This window comes from Agelaius tricolor, unplaced genomic scaffold, assembly GCF_023055355.1.
Source record: "Agelaius tricolor isolate 1412-34295 unplaced genomic scaffold, bAgeTri1.0.p SCAF_14, whole genome shotgun sequence".
Classification (NCBI taxonomy): Eukaryota; Metazoa; Chordata; class Aves; order Passeriformes; family Icteridae; genus Agelaius; species Agelaius tricolor.
In genome coordinates this window covers 15624573-15650433 of record NW_027269274.1, presented here as the reverse complement: position 1 = coordinate 15650433, position 25861 = coordinate 15624573, and the positions used below count along the sequence as shown (strand labels likewise).

Here is a 25861-nt window from a genome sequence, read left to right as displayed (position 1 = left end):
TAGATAATGTAAACACAATTAAGAAAAATAAAGCCAGTTACTGCTAGCATTTTGTAAAAATGTTTAAGTCTTCCATCTGTTTTTTTCTCTTTACAAAGGTATAAAAATAGATCTATTAACTTATAAGCTATGCATAGAGGAATAATTTAGATCAGAATCTTTCCTGAAGCTTTTGTTGTCTTTTGTCTCTCTCTCTCCTTCTGGCAGAGGGTGTGGGGATGGTGTGGAGAAAGCTGTTGGTGTTGTTTAGAAGCACATTTAATTCTGCTCTATGCCATTCTTTATTGCTTGCCTATGTATCAACTTTGTAAAAACCTCATTTGAATGATCCTTTTTTTACAAAGACAGCATCAGCTTGGGAATACTTGTGAGGGGATCTGCAACCTTTGAGCTTGGTTTCAGAGACACCTAATTCTGACATGGATTCTGCTGCAGCATTGTGTGAGTCAGTTTCTGGAAATTACACAAATATATTAATTCATGATTCTGGTGCATCCAACAGTAAATATTTCATTTGGTTGGCTGGGGAGTGGGGGGAGGACAGGGAACAAAAAATCCTTACAGAAATGTGGCAAAGCAGAGAGAGGGTTGAGAGGTGCAATGATTTACAGCCTTATTTGAGCAAAGTTGTGTGAGACGTGATCTTTAATGCTGTGAGGAGCAGTGGCTTGACTGTGACATCATCAAGTCTTAGATGTATTGTCAAAAGTTCTTAGTCCATTCTAGTTAGACTTTGGAACACTGGAACATTTAGCAAGATTTCACCAATTGCTACCACAGAAAATAATCTGTTTTAGCCCCTAGCTAAATATTTCTGAGAACAATCATCCTTCCTTAACATACAGGCTTTACATGTTGCTACCATTCTCAGATAATGGTTTTTGTAGCAATCCTTGTAGGGCTGTACAAATGCTGGTTAAAACTCTCAGTAACTTCTTTATTCATAACTAAAGATTTGTGGCAAGACCAGGTTTTTTTTAGAAGCAAGTGTGCATGTTTCCTTAAAATAATCTATTTGGCTACTGTGAGAGCACTGAGCTGGCCCAGTCCAGTCTGAGTGAGGTGTGGCCTCTGCACATATCCTGTGTTTGATCACTTATTTACAGTTTCTTTGGATGTTTATAGGTATTTAATATTTTAATATACCCGTGCTTCTGTTGCCTGTCTCTGCCTTCATAATAGCATGTGTGCACAGATGACTTTTCAAGACTGAAAAGTGATCTAGTCTGACCTTAACTGCACCACGGAGAGGTGGAAATCTGAAGGAAACAGCTGATCTCATAAAGTATCTGTTCTTCTTCTAGCACAGTTATGACCTTACATGGGTTGTTTCATCTGCTCACTTCCAGCTTTGCCTCCTTGAGGGACATTATCTTGTGATATGCTCAGGTTTTGGAAAATGTAGCCAAGAAAGAAATTAAGGCTTGTGTCTCAAAATACTTCAATTCCACTCATTAAAAAGCATGTTGTATAGAGCTTACTGTTGTAAGGGTCTGCAAGTACTTCACATAAATAACTGTGAAGGAAGAAACAGCATGGCTTGTTGGTTTTGTTGCCTTCAATTGATCACCATTTGCTAAACCACTAATAGATGGCAGCTTCAGGGGCTTGAATGGTATTGATGATATGGGATGAGGGGAAAATGCCTTATCAGGGTGTGAGCTTTTTGTGAGTGACTGCAAGGCCAGAAGGTACTGCCCACTGAAAACTCAGAAGGTCCCAATAAATGCAGTCAAGAGCTGTGCTGAGGAGCTTGTTAAAAAATGCCAATGTTTATCAAGACATTTGAGCAGCTACTAAAATGGACCATTATCTTCTTGTTTCTTTTGCATTTTCTGATTAAATTATAGCAGATGCAGTGTAATGCAGAGCCATGGTGCTGCTGAGTGTCAGTGAAATGTAACAGCATTAATGAGCTTCCCTTAAAGAAATTTACTTGACTTTTTTTGTGATTGTAGCTCAGAACCCTTTAGTGAGACAAGAACCAGTTCATTAGTGCTGAACTGCACTTTGGTGTTCACTGAGTAGTGCTCTATAAGGACTTTCCTTGATGGCCCCAACAGGGATGTTACTGTCACAGTGTGGGGAAATCTGTGCAGAAAGCTTGCTGATGCTGTCTGATCTCTGAGGTTGGTGCATTTTCCAGTGTTGCAGTTTTGTGGCAGATGTTGTGCTGTACCAGGGCTGCTCTGTGCATCTCTGAACCAGGGAGCAGCAGCAGCTACAAAGCTTTGTCAGTGTCTGAGGAGGAGAATTTACAGTGGTGAGCTAAATGAAATTAGAAAACTGTTTTCTCCTGTGTCTCTGAGATGTTCAAGTGTGCTGTTTTCCTGAATCTAAGTATTTCTTGCAGTTTTTTGAAAGATTAATTTTTAGTTTTTTAAAGAAAAGATTCTGCTAATAGTGAGTTTCTACTGTTTCTGTAGGAAGTTTTTTTTAGCCAAAATATCAGTAAAAAATATCTCTACGAAGAAATACACAGAACAGTTGAGGTGATGAAGGAAACTGGTACTATTCTTTAAACTGAGGTCACTGATTTCTGCAGTTTCAGTTCCCACAGGAGATCCACATGTGAGACACTGTCTGGATTCCAGAGACAGCTTACATACCCTGTCAAACTTGGGAAGTTTGGGTCCAAATGACTCAATAGGCTCAAATAAGCAGTTAGATGAGTGATTGCAGTCAGAACCACGACAGTGACCAAATTAGTCCTGTTTCCTTAGAGAAAAGCGGAAGAAAAAAGATCTGGTGTTACACTGCATGGCTGAACTGGGATGTTCTCAAGCCCCACAAATGGAATATGACTGTAAATGCAAATTAAACTTGTTCAATGAGCTCAATCCCCAGGGAGAAACAGGAAGGCTTTGAAGATCATTTATGCTTCATCCATCACTGGTGCCATTGCTGTCTCTCCCTATTTGTTTTAGAAAGAAACCTGCTCAAGAGAGTAAACTGGAAAAGGAAGAATTTGAGGCAATGATTGGCCCCATGGTAGGAAATCTTTACCAAAGGAGGTCCACTTGTCCCTCTCTCCCTCTTTGAGTCCTTACTTCAAAACCAACAAGCTTTGTTCTACTTTTAGACTACAAAATATGTAATGTAATCTCTGCTGGGCTTACCATGACGCTGAGGATGACTGCATTGCTATTCTTGCAACAGCCATGCTGCAAGAAACTTCAGAGAGAGATGTTTTCTAACCTATCATAAAATCCAGCAATTTAAAATAGCTATCAAAACTCTTAATTCTTCATGAAGAAGTTAGGCAAGAACTGTGGTTTCCATTTAAAGAAAAAAAGGCAGTTTGCCCCAAAGTAATGGAGCAACATTTTCAGCAGTAGAATACAACCACCAAGAGTATTTTCTTTCTAGGCCATATACAGGTTTGGGTTTTTTCTTTTGTTTCAGCATCTTTTTAAGTCAGTAAAATGTAAAGCAATACCAGCTTTGCTTGGCATACTTATATTTTTTATGTAAGTCAGATCTTTTTGCCTTCCTCCCTTGAAGGCTGCGGGATTGTTTCCAAGCAGGCTGATGCCTCTAAGGGTCAGGCGCCTTACAAAGAACAAACAAGGGACTAAATTTTGCTTTTGCTTATGCTGGGTTCATGCCAGAATAACTCAACTGATGTTACTGGAGTTACTTACCCTTGTGCAAATCCAGAGTAAGAGAATAAACTGAACTGTCCCTTCTCTTGCTGTGAGGATGATAAAAAGACAAGAAATGTATTTCTGTGAGGTATTTCATTTTTAATTTAGGCAACAGTGAAACTGCTCTTACTTGCTGGCTTTGCTCTATCTTCAGCTGTAGCTATCCTTCTGAATTTGTGTTGGAGCTCCTTGTGAATATCAAGACCTCAAAGTTTAAGGAAAGACTATAAAACGGGGTTGACATGGCTGAGATTCTTCAGCATTGTGGGAAAACACCCTTAATGAGTAAAATGGATAAATCCACTCACATTACCTGTGGCACTCCCCTGCTGTTTGCTCACATCCACTTTGACAGCCTGATCCTGAGCAGAGGAGGCTTTTTCTCAGCAAGTGTATCTTCATTCTGAAACTTGGTGGAGGAGTTTAAGCAGCAGTTTAAATCATGGTACAAGTACTTCCAGCTTGTGACTGGTTTTGTGGGCTGACATTCCCTATTTTATGACCCCTGGAAGCAGGATCCATGTTGATTGCCCACTGCAGTTGCTATGGCACAATGGGCCACTGTGGCTCCTGCTCTCACCCCATTTCTGCAGCAGAATCTGGGTGTGAACAAACCCAGCTGGATTGTACAGCCATGGGCAAAAGGACTCTGCTGTGGGAAAGGTGCTTTAGTCAAGGGAATCCTTTGTTATCCTGCAGTTTCCAGCCATTCTGGAGCGCACTGAGAGGGGGATTAGAACAAGAATAATTAGCTTGGTAGGGAGATCCAGTCCAACCTCCCAGCTGAAGAAGGGCCAGCCTCAAGTATCTAGGATGTGGGGGAAAATCCATTTCCCATTCCTGAGTTTGTGTGGGAAGCATACATAAACTTGGATGTTTTGTTAGAACAATGACATCAGCTTTATCCTGTTTTCCTCCTGCTGCATTTCATCTCCTGTTTAAACTCTGTTACTTTTCTTGACAAAGAACATCAAAGAAGATTTTTAATTACAACTGTCCAGACTGCTGTGACTTTTTCATTTCAGCAGTCATAGGAACTGTTAGTCAGAGGGACTATTGGACTGGACTTTTATGTACTTTTTTTTATGATGTTCTCAAACTGCACTTAAGGAAGCATAAATTTTAATTGTTATGTAAATAATAAAACAAGCTGCACCAAAACAAAAGCGTTGACATATAATTACATAAATAGCAGAAGTAATAGAAATCTTTGATATCCTGTCAACTTTAACAACACCTCTTGGCATTTTTCCACATCCAGACTGACTATGAAATTCAGTGAATGTGGTTTAGAAAATACATACTACATATTCAATACCCATAAGGAATCCAAGCTGACAGAGTACATTTGCATAGGTCAACTACTCTTAAAAATAATTTTAGCATGGTGGTCTGAAATTAACTCTCTAATAATTGTACTACTGCCTGGGCAACTGGAAAAATTGACTGATATGTTTAGACTCAGTGGAACATGTCTAAGAAGTAGAGCTACAGAAACAAAATTTGTCATTTCAAAGTTTTAGTTGGATCATGGATAGATTGAGAAGTCCAGGCCTGTTTAATGTCAGAGTTACCCCAGGACAGAAACCCTCCAGCCCTCCCAAAGACATCAAACAGCATCAGGAATAACCAATAATTTTTTGCTGCAAGGTCCTGAAAGAGTCACTAAAGCTCCTGTGACAGTTCTCTTTGCAGTAATGAAAGTGTCTGCACCACAGGCTGAGCTTGTTTATTGATTAAAGCTGGATGTGAAAGTACACACAAAGAGACCTCAGCATCACACACAGAAAGTTCCTTCACTCCAGCCACACTCAACCTGAGTAATCAAAGCTGTCATTAACCTTGCTGCCCTGCTTCCCTAGAATGGTTTCTATCTAGAGCTGAAACACATCACTAGGCAGCAGTATCAGGGCAGGAGCAGGTTTGTGGGTGTTGAAAACAGATGCAGCCTGCAAAAGTATTTTAATAATATGTTTTTAATTTTGCATGGGAGCTGGCTATGGATTTGGGCTGGATCTTGGGAGCGAGGAGGAGAGCCTCAGGCTCCCACCCACACTTGTTTATCACAAAGCCCTTTGACATTCTCCCTAGGGGAGGAAAAAAAGAATATTTTCTCTGAAGCAGAGGCAAAACTGTAAGCAGCACCTCAAAGCAGTGATGCAGGTGAGGGGTCTTGCTAAGCCTCAAAGAGAAGTTTTTTTGCCAGATCTCCAGCATGGCTTTATGTGTACAGATCATCAGCAGTAATAAGGGAGAGAAAAGGAAGGATGTTTTCAGCATCTCCAAGAACTCCCTGCCACAGTAAATGGAAGATTTCAATGCATTTTCATGGATACCAAAAGAACTCTTAGAGGACCTAAGAGTTCTGAGGAAGGAAGGCAAGGTGCTGAAGGGATTTTTCATGGCTGAAACCTCAGATGGCAGCAGCAGCCTTGTGGCCAGGCAAACAGAGATGTGGTTTGTGTATCATTTCCTTACCTCCACAGATTGTAATGGTTTCTGGATATGTAGCAGGGTTTTTAATCCTTGTGACACTGCCAAGAGTATGCAAACACCAAGGATTTTGCTTGGAATTGATTCCTATCTACAGTTCTTGCCATCTTTTTATTTCTGATGTACTAATTTAATGGGTTTTATGGGACACCATCAAATAAGGGATGTCAAAAAACATTTAAAGATATGTAGTGCTGAGGCTATTTCATAGGACTTAGAAGATTTTTCTACCTTGGCCTCAATTAGAAGGTGTCAACTTCATTTATATCTCAAAACTGTCAGATTCATATCTCCTGTCTTGGATTTTTTGCTTGCTGTTTTTTATTTAAAAATCTAAACAGAAAGAAAGGGTTGTTTTCTACCAGGATTCATCTTGGAAAAATTAATAACAAATGTGCTTTTAGCTGGAAACAGAAGCTTTATGGGGTAGGATGAGTAACTCTAGAGCAGTGTGATATAATCATCTGTGATGAGCATTTTAGATTTCTTCTGTGTGGATCAGATGCAGCCCAGAGTGTCCAGTCCAGTGGGCTGTACATAGGCTGCCAGTCAAGACTGAAAAGAGATGATATCTTTGCTCCTAAGCAGGATGAAAGTTAATCCCAGGCTTGATGGGTGTGTGTATGACACCAGGAAAATACTTGGATAGAGAGTGCTTCCCATGTACTGGCACCTTGCCATTTGAGAAACTTTAGAGTAATGGAGCTTCCTGTGTGCCTGGGGCTAATTCTGTGTGTTCTGTGCTTTGATTATGAGCTAAGCTCTCAGGTGCCATAGTCCAAGTTGACAAGGGAAATCAGCCTTGATTTTCTTGCCCACCAGGGTTGGGGGCTTTTTACAATACAAGAGCTTTTACCTAGGAGTTATACTCTATATCTATATCTATATTCTCTCTATATTCTATCTAATATTCTATAGTCTATCCTTAGAATAAAAGAAGTCACACTCTTACCTGACTTAGAGCTGTGCAGTCAATTCCATGCCCCTCAAGTATATGTGGTGACTGGAACTAACATGTCAGAATATCAGCTGATTGTAATACAAGTTTTGGATTAAAAAGGAGCTTTATAGATCACAAGCTTGGGTTGAAAGATTAGATATGGTCAAAGGTTTCTGTCCGGGATCCCTAAATTCATGGCAAATATAAGCAGAAATGTCTCCAAGATTTAATTAATTATAAATAAAAACTTGGCTCATTTGTTAAATGTAAGTGCTCCTGGGTGCTGATACTCAAGCCTAATGCTACAAAATGAAAGTTACAAGTGTGCAGTAAAACTATAAATATAATTTATAAGCCACTTCTGCTGGGGGAAAAGGTGTAGCCAAAGAAAGATGGGAAGGCTAAAATTTTATAATAGTGTGAGTTGAGAAGTTGGGAAGCTGTGAACAAGTTAACAGAAATAAAGAGCTGCTCTGGTGTGGAGCTCAGTTCTCAGAGCCACGACCAGCTCTGTTTTGGGAGCTCAGAGACTGGCAGGGAGTCAAATATTTCTGCTTCTGCAGCCCCAGTAGTTTTAACATTGCTCTTTGGGGAAGAAGTTCTTTTTCACTTTGAACATATGGCATTATCTTGAGCTAACTGACTGCTTGATGAATATTTCAAAAAAGTACAAGTCTTATATTGAAGAAGGCCAAGAATGCAACTTCATTTCCTGTTTAATCTTAAAAAAAAAAAAAAAAGGCTTTTATTTGTACAGATTTAATTTGGAACACATATGCATGACATATGTAATATCATCAAACAGTTACCTGATGCTTATCAAAGCAGTTGGAACAGAATAAACCAAACCAGTAACTCAGTGTATGTATGGGGCAGGGACTGACTGGTATCAATTTGTATCCAGAGCTTGTTGGCTTCAGTTTTGTAAGGATAGCATCTGTTAGGAGAGGCAGCAGAGTAGAGGTCTAGATTTCAAGAATATTCCTCTCACTGTTCTGTGTAGTGTACAACATCAGCATTTGCAACCTTAAAATACAGCTGTGTGTATTTTAAATATTCTTTCAACCAGCAAATTTTCCTGTGTCACACATCCCTTTCCTGATGAGCACAGAGCAGTCCCTGAGTGCAAACCATTGCTGCTTTCTCATCTGCTAAATGGTAACTCCCAAGTTCTGCTGAAGTGATCTTCGTGCTCTTGTGGGGATGCCTTGAAAATGTCACTTGCTGAAAAAACAGCAGCACCTGAAGCAGCTTGGCATTTGCATACTACAAATGGCATATGGTAAGTAGGTGGATTTGAGAGTTCAGCATTTAATGTAGAAAGTTTTGTATAAACAGTAAATAGTCAGCATGCTCTGTGGTACTGAAGGAAGAGACAATAGGACAGCTCTGCAAGTAAGAATTCTGCCTCTAAATACCATTTTCAGGTCAGTTATTGATCTGTTTATTTCACAAAGTGCTCAACTGTGCACATGGTGTCAGCTTTAAATAGCTTGGGGCTGATTTTACTTGAAAATGAGGAGTAACTTTATTGATGTCTGTGGAGTTAAAAGCACAAGTTAAAAAGAGAGTTTAAACCAGTTTCTGGTCCTGTCATTTGGGTAGGTTTATTTATTTATTTATTTATGGTGGTTAAATGCAATTTAAGAACAACAGATTGCAAAGATTATGACAACAAGATTAAAATTAGGTTATTGTGGACCAGCTGCTTATTATCCAAGTGCTCAGGTTGGACCAAGGGCTCAGAGAGAAGAGCTCTGTAGATAGATTTGTTTAAGCCTTGGTAACTGAGCTCTGCTCCTCACCATGTACTGACCAACCCATTGGAAACTTGAGGTGAAAGCAAACCCATTTCTGTTTGTGTATCAGACTTTGCACAGCAGGTGTGGGTCTGAGTTTGATGCTTTGATTGTAACCTCTAGCAAAGGGCTGGTGTGAATATCTTGGGGCAGTTCTTCTTCCAATCAGTTAAGGAAAATCCTTGTAAGAAAGATGATGTAGGGAACAAACTTGCTGGATTCCTCCCATCATAGAGGATCTACTGATTATTCCACTTAGTTTTCATAGTAAGTGCCCCTGCATGCAGGACTTCTGTAAAATTCACTGTATTTACTTGGTATCTTTAATTTTATATAAGATTACATGAAGAAAATAAAAACTATCCCTTCTTTTTGCAGTGCAGCTCTTTAGGACCAGCCATTTTCACTTTTTTTTCCCCCAGAGTGTTCTGAATGCTTTGTTTTATTTTTAATGTAATGATAAGTCAAAGTGAGGCTTACAGAATCACAGGTCCAGATATCTGAAATACAATCATCCATCAGAAACCCTCAGTGGGACAATTACAGCCCCCACATCCTCCCACAGCAAACCACGACTGTAGGAGAAGAATTTTTGAGGGCTGCAGCTGAGATTAGACAACACGAAGTGCTCTTGCTTCATCCTTCATTAAATCACCTGCTATGAGTCTTAGTGATTATTGGAATGTGGGGTTTTTTTACATTAGTACCAGCTTTACATATTTTGCAGTTTATTTCAGCATCTGTCTTAATGATGTCTGTTTCGATGAGATGTGAATCTGTCTTTTAGGTGGTTTTCATGTTCTTTACAGAGTAAACACAGCTTTAAATACTCTTTCACTATAAAGCACAGTGCATATCCAATACCTCCTCTTCACCATTGAGTAGCATTGTTTTTCTACCCAACTTCTGTTTTCATTCCTTCCCAATATCCTCCTTGCTTCCTGAAAGCCAAGAAGACCCCCACTGTCATCATTCCTTCCCAATGGTTTCCAGCTTCCTCCCTTCTTCTGGCTCAACAACGCACTCCAGAATCTGATTTTCAGGAGATGCACATCTGATTGTCTCTTAGATGGGTGGAAAGACTGACTTTGTCATACCATCATATTAAAAACAACACAAAGCAGTCATCAAACTGTGGTAAATGTGGTCTGAGACATTACTCTGGTTTGAATAAAGATTGTTGTGACCTGCACAGACTGCAGAGCCCTGAGGTGCCGGAAAAGATCCTCAGCAAGGAGTGCTCAGCTCCAGAATCTTGCTGTGCCATACCCAGAGCAGTCAGGGCAGAGATGCTTCTGGGAGTGTCCCTTACAGGAAATGGTTCATGGGGAGCCTGATCTCTGAGGCACATTTTGCTGTTAGTTTAGAAATTCATCTGCAAAGGTTTATATAAGAAGGTAACAGTTGTTGCTTGGGGACGATAATATCACTAATAATGACAGAATCCAGCAGGCACATCAGTGAGAAAATGCTTGTGTTTATTCCTTTGTGGCTTCAAGTACATCAGGTGAAAATCCGAGCTATGGATGTATCACATGGAAAACCATATGGCAGCATCTATGCTTGGACAGGCTTTTGACTTGACTGAATTAATTTCTCAGCAAGGTTGTCCTTGTTGACTGCAGGATTTTGGGGATTATAACAGCAATGTGGACAAGGCTGTCATGTCCTTCAGGATTTTTAGCATGATGTAAGTATGAGCACAGGTGGGCAGTGAGACATTCTGGGCTTCATTCCTCACCAAGTGTCAGTCATTTCATTCCCACAATTAGAAATGAACATCAGTGCTGGAGCCCCCTCCCCTACAGCCAAATGCAGGCACAGCTACATCTGATAATGGGGCTCTTTTTCTCTTTGTGAGGGATGCTTTAGCACTTTTTTCCTATCCCCAAGGCAAAGTGTCTAATCCTTAGGTGCTGACAGGTTTTTCCTTGGAGCTGTACTGCTGCATCTCTAAAGTCCTGTGCACAGGACTTGATTTGTTGTTGATTGCTATAGTTTTGGAGAAACTAAAAGAGAATTACCTGTTGTCCTCTTGTGAAAGTGGATGGCTGACTAAACAGAGAAATCTCTGCAGAGGGTGGTGATATGCAGCAAACAATGCTGAATAATATTTTCTCTTAATTTTTTAATTTTTTTTTTGAGGAGAGTATGGATGCTGGTTTAGCTCATTTTTTTACTATTAAGTACTGTTTGTAATAGAATCACTCATAGCCTGAATATTTTGAGCCCAAGTTTTCATTTATAAAGCTTGGTTGTATAAAATAAGAGAGAGAATAATTTAAACTGTACAGCACAGATAATTTCCATATTGTGCAGTAAAAAATAAAGTGAATTCCCAGTTTCCTTGTGACTCAGGTATAAAGTCTCCAGACTGACTTTTGAGCATGGTCCAATTTGGCTGCGAGAAGATGGCTGTTTGTTTTTTAATCTATCATTCTCTAATTTTGATAAAGTAACTTGTAACATGGTTTTGGGAGTTAGGAACAAAGATATTCTCTCCTGAAAGGCTCATTCTTCAAGCTTGGTATTACCCAATACTGCTTAGCTCTTGTCTGGCAAGGTTCAGCGGGTGGAGGAAGGGAACAGGTCTTATTTTGAGATTTTAAGAGGAGCTGAATTTTATATTAGCTTCACAGTTTATTTGTTTTTATTCCTGTCCAATAAAAAGCTGTTTTTCCATGGGAGCCTGAGGAGAGCTCGCTCAAGATGAAAGGAACTGGAATGTGTCTGAGAGAGTGGCCAAACTTTGATGGCTTCTTTTTGCTGATGGTATGAGCAGTTAAATCTTTTAAAAGGCAGTGTTGCTTTCCTCTTGCTGAATTTGTTGTCCAGTTCTTTTGCATCCTTTGTGAATGTACCATACTTGATCATCTGCTGAAACCTGCTTGTTTAATTAACCACTTTTAATTTAACCTCTACAAAGTTTGAACAATTGTGTGCAGCTTTGGGGTCCCCCTGGTATTTTAAGTTGGTTTTGGCTATCACCTCAGCACATTGGATTAGATTCCCTTTCTGTGCTGCTTAGTGCCACAAAGGACATGCAGCAGCTTGGTATTCATGCCTCATTACAAATACAAGCATTTAACACTGCTGGTTAACTTGGTGGACCCATGGTGGTGTTTTTGCCATTAAAATCATGGCTTGGCTCCTTGTGCCTGAGGCACATTGTGTCCCAGGTTAGTTTTAGTGTTCTAAAATAGGAACCATGGTGTACAGAGTGTTTCACATTTGTTTCAGTGATCTAAAATGTTAAACATGGTGAGGACCAGGCATTAGCAAAATCCAGCCCAGGGTGATGTGAGTTACAAAACTGAGAGTGTTGGGCTTCTGAAGTACATTTCTAATGAAATGTATTGGTGTGGTGTGTGATCTGCTCACACTGGTAATGTTTCTCACCCATTAACACCTCTTGGCTCATGCTGAGCCTTGGAGTGCTGCAGCTGACCAGCTCTGGTGCCTGATCTCAATGGCTCACATGAAAAAGCTCCTTTCACTGAGACCCTGGAATTTCTGAATCCCTTCACTGACAGCTCAGGCTGTGGCAAAGGAACATGGAGAAGAATGTTAACTTAAGTTCATTCCCCTTCAGATTATGTCAGTCTGCCTCCAGCAGATAATGCCACATTATAAATGAAGAGTGTTAGTTGCCATTCCGACCTCGAGGTATGAGCAGAATGATTATTTTAATTTTTGTAGCAATTCAGTTTGAAACACTTGGGTGAGGGCTGTGGGGAAGGAGTATACACTTTGTGTGAAGATAGAATCTGATGAGGAATTTGATTCCTTCACCAGTTTTTGTGTTTAGAGCACTTACCATGCCAGTATTTAAGCACAGAAGTCTTGCAGCAGTATGGCAGGTATTCATACTGTTTTGCAGGTTTTCTTTAATTCACACTTGTGCACATTTCACATAGTTGAACTTCTCTCCATGTTTTACAGCTGTCCATTGTTACCTGACTTGAATAAGGAAGCAGAGCAGTGTAGCTGCAAAGAGATGGTTACTTATCACTGAATGGACTGATATCTGAAATCACCCACACAGTGGTTACTCCTTGGTTTTCCAAGGAGCCCTTGTGGCAGGAGGCACTGATTCCTGTACCTCCTGCAGTTGTCACTGGAATGCTGCTTCACTTTGACCAACTGTCTTGGGTAGGGAACCCCTGGAGTACACCTGAACACTGTCAAATGGCTCAAACACCAGTGCTATGGATCATGTTTATTCATTAGAGCAGCTCAGGCAGTGCCCAGGATCAGCTGTTTGAAACTTCTTGGAGTTATTGGCAGAACCCACCCAGAAGGATCTGCACTCACGTGGGTTACCTGGGTATGGAGTGCTCCAGCCAATGTCCATCTGCCTGCTGCCCATCCAGCTGAAGCTGAGGAAGGCTACAGGGATGAATAACCCCTGCCTGGGCTCTCAGCTGTTACCATGTGCCACTTCACATGAGCACATAATCCTTATTATCAGTAGAATGACATGACAGAAATATCCACTGCTGCATCCTGTAGATGCTCAATGTCCTGGTTGGCACCCCTGGTGTCAGTGAGCACAGAGCTCACAGAAAGTGGAAAATCCAACAGACAGCTCTTTTTCTACTTTTTGCCTTTCCTTCTAATCGTTGTTTTAACTTTTTCCCCCCTCTTGTTTTGTTTCCCAGAAATATATTTTTTTGCACTTTACAGGTATCACTTCTTGGTGAGAGTTTTTCCTGCATTAGCTCCATTGACAGGACAGCAAAACAACTGAATGTTGTTTTTTATTAAAACTTGAAATTGTGTTTATGGAGATGGTAAGTTCTGGTAGCTAACACACAGCATTGGGTAGGAGTTTGCCTCAGTACAGTGGCCAATTATCACTTCTTTTCAGAAGCTCACTCTGTTTTGCTTGATATCACCACCTACAATTTCAAAAACTACTTTGTGAAATAGTCTACAGAACATTCTTCTCAGAAGAGAAAGAGCTAAACAGTTTCAACAGTGCTGGAAAACAGGTTTGAATTTTTAAATAGAAAATGCTACATCTGCTTCAGTTTATTTCCTTCTTTTTTCCAGCATAATAACTAAGTTTTGCCAGAAAGCTCCTTGCTGTTTATTCTTCACATTTCTAATTCCTCAGATGTTGCAGACTCAAAGGACAAGACCATTCATTCCTTCATTTTTTTGTGATCATTTGTTCCAATTTTTTTTTTAGCCACATTTCACTTCCTCCCCCCGCCCCCCCCGAAAAAATTTACCATCAGAACTCTTCCTATCAGATCTGTCTGCTAACATTCAGCCTGGCTAATCTGAGAACCCCAAAGTTCACTAGTTGTTCATCAGCAGCCTTTTTTGTGAAGTGATCAGTTGCCTGTCTAAGGGGAAGGTTAAAATAAGTAGGAAGGTGTGAAAAAACCCTGATCTAGTTAAATGATTTTCATCCTTTTCCCTTTATATCAAGCAAAATATTTCCTCTTGGAGTACTGATTTTTAGCTATGTATATGAATTCCCTCAGACTGTGCTGTCACTTCATATGCTTGTAACCATCATCTACTGCCCCCAAGCCTTAATTAGTCTCTTTGCTTTCCTTCCTTTTAACATTTTGAATATGTCATGACTTATTATATTTTGCTTCATATTATTTGTGAGGAATAATTTAATATCTTGTTTATATTTTAAGCATTCTCCAACTTTCTTTTCACAGAAATGGATTTTAATGATTCCCGCTGTTTCATATTAGCAGCTGTAATTGTTAATTACTTAAATGTCTCTGTAAAATCTAACCCATCACATAATTACTTAATATCTCACTTTGCTTTTGCAGTGGATTCAGGAAGTGTATGAGCAGTGGTTCAGGTTTTCATTACTTTGCTCTTATGGTAGTAACAAACTGTCTCCATCAGAAATCATCATCATGAAGTGGTTGCAAAGGTAAAACCAGAATGAAGTTCTGTTCAGGTAATTACATGTGCAGGGGCATTTGTTTGCAGTTTGAAGAGCTCATTTGCAGCAAAGCCTGGAACTGTTAGAAAATTTTCAGCTTCAGTGATTTCATCATCTTTGCCAAAGAGAAAGTATATTTTATTTGTATTGGGGAGAGCATTTACTATCTTTGATGCTGTAACTGTCAACAAAAGAAGTCATTTAAATTCTAGATGGCAAAAGAATCTTAATTGGACCTCATGTGGTAAGGTCAACTTGCCTGTCAGAGTGCTGTGTAACTTGAGAGAATTATTCTGCCCAATACTTCAATTTATCTTCTGTTGTGTGATTCCAAGTGGCGAGGATGAGCAGTCATGCAGAAAATCTTTGACAGAATTCTTTGACTGCTTCTAAAGCCTTGCACACTGAAGATCTATAAATGTTACTAAATTAATGAGTAAAGGCAATTTCATGGAGTATTAATGATAACAAAATGACATTCTCATTCTTTTGTGTTTTTATGCAAGGCAGTTATGCAGAGTGAATGTGAATATGTAATGGGCAGATTTAATTGATTAAACCCTCTCTGCAGTAAGTGGGAACTCCAGTTTGAGCTACATCCCATTAAATACTGAACTCTTGATTGCTGTTCAACAAAATCAATACAGAGCAGAAGTCAGCAGTGAATCTTGTGCCTGCAGCAGTAATGCAGTTTGACAATAAAAATCAATGCCCAGTCCCAAAACTAAGCAGTTAATAGTATTTGTGGTTTATGTCTTTTATAGATCCTTAGGTCCTTAAGGCCATCTGTTAATTTACTGCCTGTGTCTGGATCTGGGGAGCTCACTGACTCAGAAAAACAGGGTTTTTTTTTTTGCTTGTTTTGTATCATGTATCAGTTTCTGCCACATAAAATCTGTATCTGTTGCATGTGGAGTTGTTGCTCAAGGTATGAACCTGTACACATCTCTATAAAAAAGGCCACCACCCATGTAGTGAATAGGTAGGAGGGATCCTTTCACAAAACCAAGCACAATTTCCAATGGCTTATTCTTTAAAAGTCAGTCTCCTGACACTGACAATGACAAGTCTGGGTTGTTTGGTTTTTTTTGTCTGTAATAGATTCTTTATTAGAATACCTTTTTCATAGAACTAACTTAATGTAGCCAATTTTTATATACCTTGTAGAAATAACAGGACTAGAGTTTGGTTACAAATATTGTATGCTATCCTAGAGTAAACTATCCAACGGCAATATACGAAATAAATGAGAATTTAACTAATTCATAGTTTAGTAATGAGGCATTTTATACTTTTCCTGCAAAGAAATTGTATCTATCTTCATCTCTCAGTGAATATTTAAAAACTGTGTGCCCTGAACTTTAATTTTATTTTCAATTCTTCCCTTTTCCTGTACAACTTCATACATATTTATGAATGTTTTATAGAATAGAAATGAAATTCAGTTCTTAATACTGCACAATATTTCTCAGAAGTTGTTATTATTAACAAGTTTATTTTTGTGTATATATATGCTGTACGTTTTGTCCTGTACTGTGTTATCCTTGTGAAGTATTTTGTATACAGCAGAAAATAATGCACATAAAATGTACAGAAGTGCTTGAAGTCAGGTCTCAGACCCTACTGGGAAATTGAGCCTGGTGTCTTGACTTGCAGCTCTTTGACCAGTAAATAATATTTCTTCTTGAACAGTGAAGTATCAAACCCAAACTGAAATAACCAATAATTTTAAAACCTAGAGCACTGTTCATTTTTTCAAGTTTCATCAGTAATCTTACACTCTCTGTTAAGCTGCAGAGCATACTCCAAAAAAAGGGGGGAGAAGTTTCTGTGTCCATACATGGTAAAGAATTTATGAGAATTGTTTTGGAATTATTGCTGAATCACTCCTAAAATACTCAGTAGAGACCTCTGAAAAATGTGCAGTGGTGTGAAGCAAATTAGCTTCCTGCCACCAAAAGTATGTCTTTTTTAAAGACAATTTATGCATGTAATTTTCCCACTATAAATTTTGCAGAGTGGTTGTGATTTTTATTGTGAGACTGAAGTGTAGGATTAGAGAATTACTCTAGACACTCACCTATGGCTTATTTAATTGTAAAAACTGCAAAAGCAGTGTCTGGCAGTGTGATAGTGTGAGTGGGTCCCAAAACCACCAATGGGTCAGATTGGAAGGGACCACTGGGGGTCACCTGGTCCAGCCTCTTTGCTCAGACAAGGTCACAGGATTGCATCCAGGTGGTTCTTCCCAGTGGGGAAGGCTCCAGACCCTCTCTGGGGAGCCAGCCTGTTCCAGGGCTATCACCTGCACACTCAGGTTCTTCCTCGTGCTCAGGTGGAAATTCCTGGGCACCATTCCCTGCCTGTTTGTCCTGTCCCCTTGTTGGCACCAGGGGCAGAGCCTGGTCCCTGCTCTGAGCCCTCCCTGCACTGATGGGCATGAGGGCCCCTCTCAGTCATCTCTTCAGGCTGAACAGCTCCAGCTCCCTCAGCCTTTCCTCATGGGAGAGGCTCAAGTCCCTTAATTGTGGGATCACATCTTTTGGCTGCTTTTGCTGTACCCTTAAGCAATGGCAGTAGAGTTATGGCTGGTAAAAGTTATACACACACCCACCCTAGCACAAACACAGCTTATTTTGTGTACTTAGAGTAGGAAAAAAACTAGTTTCCTGATGATGTGTGGCTTACTTGGGTTATTCCAGTGCTCACAGAAACAGGACAGTGTTTTGGAAATGGGGCTTGTTTGTGTTTTCACTAGGCCAGCTTGTTTCTCTTTGTTACTCTAAGAGTGAGTAAATCTGTCTTAAATTTCTGCCTTGCTTGTTCACATATCAACCTAAACAGCAAGGGAGCACTCTTGCCTTTATCATCTGTCTCTTCAGAATTTGTGAAGTCTGTTCCAGCAAAGCCTGTGACAGAAGCCTACATTGATGAAGCTATGGCAAGTGGTTCCTAATTCTCTCTTTATCTCTTAATCTAATCAAGTGGTACACAGTAATTCCCAAAGCATATATGGATTATCAGCACAGTCAAGCCTCTATCCAGCCACAGTTTAAAATGAACCACTTTACAAGCCATACTAAAGGCACTTGATATAGTAGGGACACTTAAAACACCTAATTATGCAGTTTGATTAATCAGGACATCTTTGAGATCACTGATGATGTTCTGATGGCTGTGGACTGAGATTTGTGATGTGCAGAAATCATCTACTTCTTCCAGCCTCAAGGTCCAGCTGTTTGCTTCCTGGAAGGAGATTTTTATTTCTCACAGTGTTTGTAAGTAATTGCTACTTTTCACTGAGGGGTGGGTGTGAGTCCTTTGTTCCCCAGTGATTTTTCTGTATGTGGGGTTGCTTTGGTTTTAGTTTATTTTACATTATAAAATGTAAATGGCTTTGTTTTTTTACATTATGTGGTCATATAGAGAAAGCCTACAAAGGTTTTCTCTGCTGAATAATCTGTAGCCTGGACAAAACTCTGCAGTTCACAGTCTCTCATGTTCCAATCGACTCTTTCTCTTGCCTGTATTTTTTTTTTAATACTTCTGTCAATAGTGTTGAAGGATTCTTATTATTGCCATTGACTGGGTTCTGTTTGGAGAATAATGATGAATTTTGTAATTTTCAGCAGCTCCATAGTAGCAGCAGTATAATACAAATGCAGCTTTGGAAGAAAAGAACAGTATTTCAGGTGTTAGGGCTGCACTTTTATTTGGGCTAGGACTGAGAGGTCATTGAAGGAGAAAATGAGTTTAATTGATACCTACTAACAGGTCAGACTGCTGCTTTGGCTCCCATCTAATATGTGAAGTTCAGAGGGGAGTTAGCTCAGCTTTAAGCATTTGTTCCAGAGCAGACCATTTGCACACTGCCCTGCAGTGCTGAGGTCAGTGCAGCCTCCAGGCTGGTTTAGCTGCAATGGCACAGACACTCAGAACACAGTGCACCTGTTCCTCTCAGAGAAAAAATTAATCCAGTAACCTTGGAATAGTCAGAATTGGTAGTTCAGTTTTACAAAAAGCATTCTACAGACATTCAAAGCTTCTGCAGGTGCTGAAAAGTCAGCTTAGTAACTGTCTAATAGAAAAGTTGTGATACCTACTGATCCAACACTGTTCATGAAAGCTTCCTGAAGCTTTTCCAGGAATTGCATCCAAGTACTGAGAACCTTCAGCTCTTGAGATCTGCTCTATCCATAACACTTGGCTCTTAGAGAATTACTGGGTATTTTTGGCTTTGTCAGTGTGTCAAAAGTTATATTAAAACAAACTTGGAGAGTTTTTGGTAAAGGTTTCGAGTAGCAGTTGCCTAATTGTGCTCTCAACAAAGTCAACATGCACCAGAGAAGAATCAGTTTGATGCTTTTAAAGTTGAAGTCCATAACTGTACTAGGATGGATGTGATTATTTGGGTGACTTGACAGAGTTGGAGACAGTGTGTGGGGCTGCAGTTTTAAATTTTTAAAGCATTTTGTATCTTTGTTAATTATACAAGTTACTGGAATGTGTTCAAGTCCATTTATACTACAACTTCTGGGTACTGCAGCTTGAAAAGCCCTACAGACATACTAATGTTCAACTCCCATTTTAGAAATGTAGTTCTAATTGTGAACTGATCTCTTTGCTAAACAGAGAGTCTTCATTAACTTGGATTCACTAATTCCAGAGCCTGGGCAAGCTGCAAGTGATAATGAGATGCAGATCCTGGCTGATGGCTGGGGAAACACTTGTGGAGGGTCTGTTTTCCCAGACATGACTGAGTTTGTGTCTGTACCAGCAACATCACTGGTATCAATATCTGATCAGAAGCCTACACTGAAGGATTGGCTCTCACAAAGGCTAAAATAACTTCTATTCCATCCTGAGCAGTGTCAGGGGATTTTCCTGCAGCTCCTGGGGCTTTTTAGCCTCAGGGAAGGGTCCACCTGTTCTTACAACTGATTGTAAAAACTGAAACCAGGTGGATTCCACCTCTGAAATGTGTAGTGACTCACAAAAGTGCCCTGAGTACATGGAATGGATCTGAGTGTCCTGCTGACTGTGTTCTTGGCCTGCCCAGCAGGTGTGGACAGGTATTTTTGTGTAGAACAGCCAGCCTCCCTGGTGTGCTGTGAGGGGGAACCATCTGTTCCTGAGCAGCAGAGCACACCTCAGTGTCACTTGGCTTGTGGCACTGGCTGCTGCTGCCCCTTGCTAATGAAAGCACATCACTGTTAACATCACAGAGATGTGAGAGAAGTGCAGGAAGAAAGTGCAGAAAACTGCTCTCTGCATGCAAAAAATGCTTTTTAATCAACTGCCATCAGTAGAGGCAGAAAGCCAATCAGACAAAAATCAGCACTTGGCACTGTTTGTTCTGTTACAGTTGTCTGTCTTTCGCCACACATTATTATTGAGTGCTTAATCAGTATTGAATCTAATTCTGGGATGACATCTGAGAAATTATTTTACAGCATTAGCAGCTGGAAGAATGTCCTGCCTGTTAATTATTTACATTATCTGTCTCTCAGAATAACAGCTGGCAGTTAAAATACTCTAGAATGAAACCCAGTACCCAGTTAAATACCATGTTCATGCAGGTGTAGGAGCATTCTGTGTAATCTCTTAAAGCCAGTGCCTTCAGAAGGTGATGATGGAACTTATTTGGGGCACATCCTGTACTGATATGTCTTAGGGAAATGGGAGATGCTTTTCTCTGTGCACACATAGACAAGAATGCTTGCTTTTATAATATCTCATGCTTGCTTTTATAATGTGCCTAGGAAAGAGCTAAAGAAGGGTAGTTTAAAAATCAATCAGCTGTCATTTCTGAAATGTAACTATCCTGGCTGATTTTGAGGAGAATATCAAGGTATTAGTTGTGAACTCTCTGTTGGGGTTCTGCAGGTTTGCTCCCCATTTCTCCAGCAGTGTCTGAGCCCAGATTGTATTGCTGTGCTGAGCCACAGCACCCTCATTCCAGGTGCTAGGAATGGGACTGGTGACCAGAACTGCTTTCATTTCTGATGAGCTGTGAATGCTGTGTTGCTAAGAAGGCTAACAAATTAACTAAATCCATCTATTTTGTCCTTTCTGAGTCCAAGCCTTTGCAATCTCTTTCCCAGGGTGCCAGGCCCTGGTCTGTTCCCCAACTGATTCACTGGACTCCTTTAGCAGGAATCTTCCCATGGGAGCATTGTGGGGAGTTCTGCACGTCCTCATTCTTTGCCTGAGGATGAGGCAGTGCTGGGGCCTGTGAGGTCTTGATCCCTCTTGTATTTTGTCCTGGAGAAGGGAAGGATTGCACAGACATCCTTTTAAGGAGCCACATGCTCCAGGGTGATGAAAAGGAAGACAGAGAACAAGCTGTGGCTCCAAATACCTCAATGCAGATTTTGGGTCTTTTTTAAGAGGAGGACACTTGCTCTTAGGGTCGCTCCACTATTTCAGTCTGTAAATGCAACTTTCAGGTTCAATTTGTTAAATATATTTTTCTTCTCTCCTGCCAAGTTGTCATGGTAGTTCAGTAGAAATACTGGGTTTTCCCCTGAGGCAAATAAAATCTTGTGAAAGACAAAGTATTTGGGAAACACTGGGATGAAAATGAAATTAAGGAATTGCATGGCATAGTTTACAAATAAAAATCCCAATATGTTTTTAATATTACAAAAGAATGATCTGCTCCTTCCTCCAACCCCATATTCATTTACCTTTGTACTTAATTCTGTAAATATGTAGTGTATTGTAATGCTTGTTGAGAACATGCAACTTAAGTTATCCCATTCAGCCTGAAAATACTGTGGCAAAACAGTGACAGGATAATCCATGATCTGTGTGAAGAGAGGGCTGTTTGTAGCATCTGGCTGTCAGATTTCTGTTTGCTTGTCTCATTTGAGCATTCTGACAATTAATCAATATTGAAGTGCTGCTCTGGATGTGCAAAGGCTTGGATAGGGTAAGTGCCAACCTGACCATGTGCAAAACTGCTGTTTGGCTTCTTTGAGTTTTGTGAATTTTCATTAGGTATAATCTTTTCTCAAAAAAGAAGGAACTAATAATGAAGGAATTCTTTTCAGGACTGTGAGCAAGACCAGTTTTGCAATTCTTGGCATACACATTTGGAAGTAAACAGTAACAATGCACGTTCAGGCCATTCATTTTTATTTATGTTGACAATATACTCACAGATTTTCTACTGTTGGCAGTAAAATTTTGGCTAATGTGCACTGCTTATTGACTGAAAATCCTCCCATGCACTTCCAAGGGAAGTCATGCTCTCCCATCTACTCTCTATTCATCTCATAAATTACATTGGAAAAATAAGACTGAAATTTCCTTTTTATTCACAAACCAGCCACAAATGGGCAGTAACACTGCAAACTGTCCCAGAATTGCCCAGCTAGTCCTGGTGCTGTCAGCATCATTCCAGCACTGCCAGTTTTTGCATACTGCCAGTCAAATTTACTTTAGCAGTAGTTGCAGAGGGAAGTTGTGTTAAACTTCTCTGCCCCCAACCAGTGCTTTGGGGTGAACTTAAAAAAAAAGGCAGCAATTCTTGGCCCCATACTGCCTTGACAATCCCATCCAGTTTTCCCTTTAATGTTTGCCACATATGGTTGTGAAATCCAGTGTCTGACTTCTTTTCTAAATATAGTATCATAATTCTTTTTAAAATTATCGATGCAATGAATCTTATTAGTTTTCAAGATATTATTTTGCAATATAACAAAGTATTGAGAGTTCTTGTATTGTCCATTTCCCATAGGCACTTTTGAAGACATTTTATTCCTTTTTCTTTATGTTTTACTGCATATTGGGAAGTATCTCCTTTCCAGTTTTGAGTTAGAAAGCAGAGTGGCAAAGAGCACATCCCTTTGCCAGTGGAAGAGTGGCCAGGGGTGAGCAGGCTGTGCCCCACTGTCAGCACAGAGTTTTTCCACACAACTGTGCCCAGTTCTTTGGTAGCAGAGCTGGAACAAAGCCAGTGGTGGTAGCAGCAAGGCACAGGCTCAGTGGTTTCTTAGCTGAATTTTGAGTGTTTGTCCTTACACTGCACTACTCAGCTGTAACCTCCTCATGTACTTCTGTGTTATTGGAGTGACCAAATGGAATTAACTTCACATGAATGGCTTTGAATTTGCTCTTTCATGATGCAGGATTTTGTCTCAGAGGTGAAAAGTGGCTGAATGTAAGCCTAGATGGTGAAAAAACAAGTAAAGTGAATGAGTTTTATTTCCTCATCTCCCTGCAAATATTTGTGTTTTTTATCTAAAAAGCAGGAAGCAGCCTGTGATTTTAGTAACATGCCTAGAATGAAATCTGGAGTTTTGAACACTTTCCCTGCTTTGGCAGTACTTTCCATTGTCAAATTCACAATGACTTAGAACTATTCAGAAACAATCCTACCAGTGCAGACCTCAGTTTTAGTGGCCTGTTACACCCCAGACCACTCCACTTCTCTTGGCAAAGAAAAGAATATACAGAGTTACATCAGGGAAGGAACTGGTAAATGGCATTTGAAAGAAAACAGTTTTATTCATAAAGAGAAGAAATCATACCAGAGTACAAGCAGAGTCACAACTGATGATGGTCTTTAACAAGCAGACAGTTCTTCTTGGGTAGTGGGGGGAGATACAAAAACACAAAGTTATTTTAAAATATCACCTGGTATTTTTAAATAGGAATCAACTGGTTCCATCCTGCTAATGTAAGTGTTCTTAGGTATAACTAAAAGCATGTTTAAAAAAACAATATGTAAGGAAAGAGGCAGTTTTAAGTAAGACTGGTGAATTATCCAGAATGACATGAAGTGTTGTTGATTTTCTTATGGATTACCTCAAATTTTGGGCTTATATTGTTGCAAATAATGTATCCTGTACCTGACTACTGGAATTAATTACAGTCATGGCAAGAAGATCTCTGTTTTTTTTTTTTTGTTGACAAACATATGCAGCCAGTGACATAAAGATCTGGAAGACTGCCAGAACTGCAGTAACAGAATAAAGCTAATTTCTTACATAATTTCCCAGAGTACAGTAACCCTTCATACAGCATTTGAAAACATTACCAACAGCATTACAGAACAAAGTCCAGTACAATTTAATATCTGAGAGAGGATGAAAATCTAAGGATACAATATCAGTGGAATAGAAGGGATTTGTATTCCTAAATGTTTCTATAGAAAAATTACAGTGTTCTCTGTGTGTAAAGGACTGAAATGATTTCAAGATTTGCCACTCTTTGCCACTAACCATTTCTTGATTTTTCTGTTGGACTCTGAGCAAGACTGATAAGATAAAATAGTGAACTTTGCAGATGGAAAGGAACTGGTTTTGTAACAGATCGAGTTTTGGGAGCAGGGTGTGGGTAGAAGAAGATATGCACTGCTGGTTTAGTCTCAGACATGTGGTCAGATCCTTTTGTTTGAACCTCCCCACATTCTTCAGGATGTGAGTGGGAGTATTCTCCCATACATGAAAATCTTAAACCACTCCTGTGACTTCTCTTACAGTGAACCTATGATACTGCTGGTTTCTAAGAGAAGAATTTTAAGTTTATGTTGAGGTAGGACAGGCATGGAGGTCTAAAGACACATGGTGAAATACAAAGTGCTTCTGAAATCTGCTGATGAATGAAGGGTGGTGTGAACCACAGCCTGCAAGCTGCACAACGGTGAGTAAAGGTAACAGTGACAGACTGAGGCTCCAAATGAATAGCAGCTGTATGCTGCACCTTTAGCTTTCTAACATAATGGTTGTGAAGTCAGAAAGATGAAATTTTTTCCATTTAGTGGCATTTCTCTTCTGATGGGAGTGCTGGTCACAGATACAACAGCAGAATACAAGAGCCAGGGTGTGGCTTTCTCTCTCTGTGTGGACACCTTTATTGTGAGAGGAATATCCAGCTCCTTTGACTGGCTGTGAGCAGTTCTGCCCACTTCTCGTTCAGAGTTTCTCCCCCTGGTAAGAACAGTAAATTGTCTCAAGAATTTTCTTCTACAGTCCCAGGAAGGCCTACTTTTTCTTTTTCTTTTTCTTTTCTTTTTTTTTTTTTTCTTTTTTTTTCTTTTTATTTTAAGTTGGGTTACTTTTGCTCCCTTTATGGCCTATAGAGCTGACTGTGTTTGCTTTCACCTCTCTTCCACTGGGCAAGAGGCCAAACCATGACTCTTGGTGGAGGGATGCAGACTTTCTGGTAAAATGGAATATCTGGTAGGATATATACATCTGTCCACAGCATAAATTCTTAGGAACATGGGAAGTGTAGTGAATATAGACACCAAGGTGCCCATGCAGCCCTCATGCAATTCTCAGGGATTGAAACAGGATGTGTCTGGAATATCATGTTAAAGTAAAACTTTCCAATCATGTTAAATCTTGACTTCCTGTATTTAAGTGTAAACTGCCTAATAATTTATGCCCAAGTGTCTTTACAGTACTACAAGGGATCTTTTCACCAGGATTTAGTTGTGGTCAGGAATACGTGAATGTGTGACAACATCCTCTGTTGTAATAGACAAATTTTTGCTCTCTGTAACTAAACCATGAACCCACAGAGGGAGAGAAAAAGCAAAAGTGCATATCCCACTTGAGGGAACAGTTTGCTGCTGTTATCTTTAGGGGGTTTGACATCTGTGAATTTAGCCTAATATACCTGATCCTTAAAAAAAGTGCCAATCGCCTCCTCAGCCAATCTTAGTAGTGAGAGTGGATATATTCTGGTTTTTTTCAAGTTATACACAAACTGTTGATATGTCATGGTTCAGTTGTGATACACTTATAACTTAGCTGAACACAGAAAAGTATTTTTTTCTATGTGACTGCTTAGCACACAAACTCAGAGTGATTGGCAAAACTGAAAACAAAATTTCTTTAAGAGAAAATAAACCAAAGCAGGTTATTTAGTAGAGAAGGGAGAGGGGATTTTTTTATTACAATCTCCTTAAGGGACAAAGTGGGGAAATCCCCTAATGTTGTTAGCATGACACAAGATCTTGTGTTTGAAGACTTGCAGAAGTGTATCTCATGTGATGACTAATCTCATTTGTCTTTTCTATTTTTCTGTCACCATAACTGTGATG

At 39.8% G+C, this 25861-nt stretch overlaps 1 long non-coding RNA gene across 1 annotated transcript; it reads left to right on the top strand.

Annotated features, from left to right (window-relative positions):
- The first annotated feature begins 257 nt into the window (after positions 1–257).
- On the top strand, positions 258–25347 carry LOC139595692 (uncharacterized). Its single transcript, XR_011681093.1, has 3 exons — positions 258–441; positions 24293–24453; positions 24572–25347. It is a non-coding gene; the product is annotated as an uncharacterized lncRNA (long non-coding RNA).
- The last annotated feature ends 514 nt before the right edge of the window (positions 25348–25861 follow it).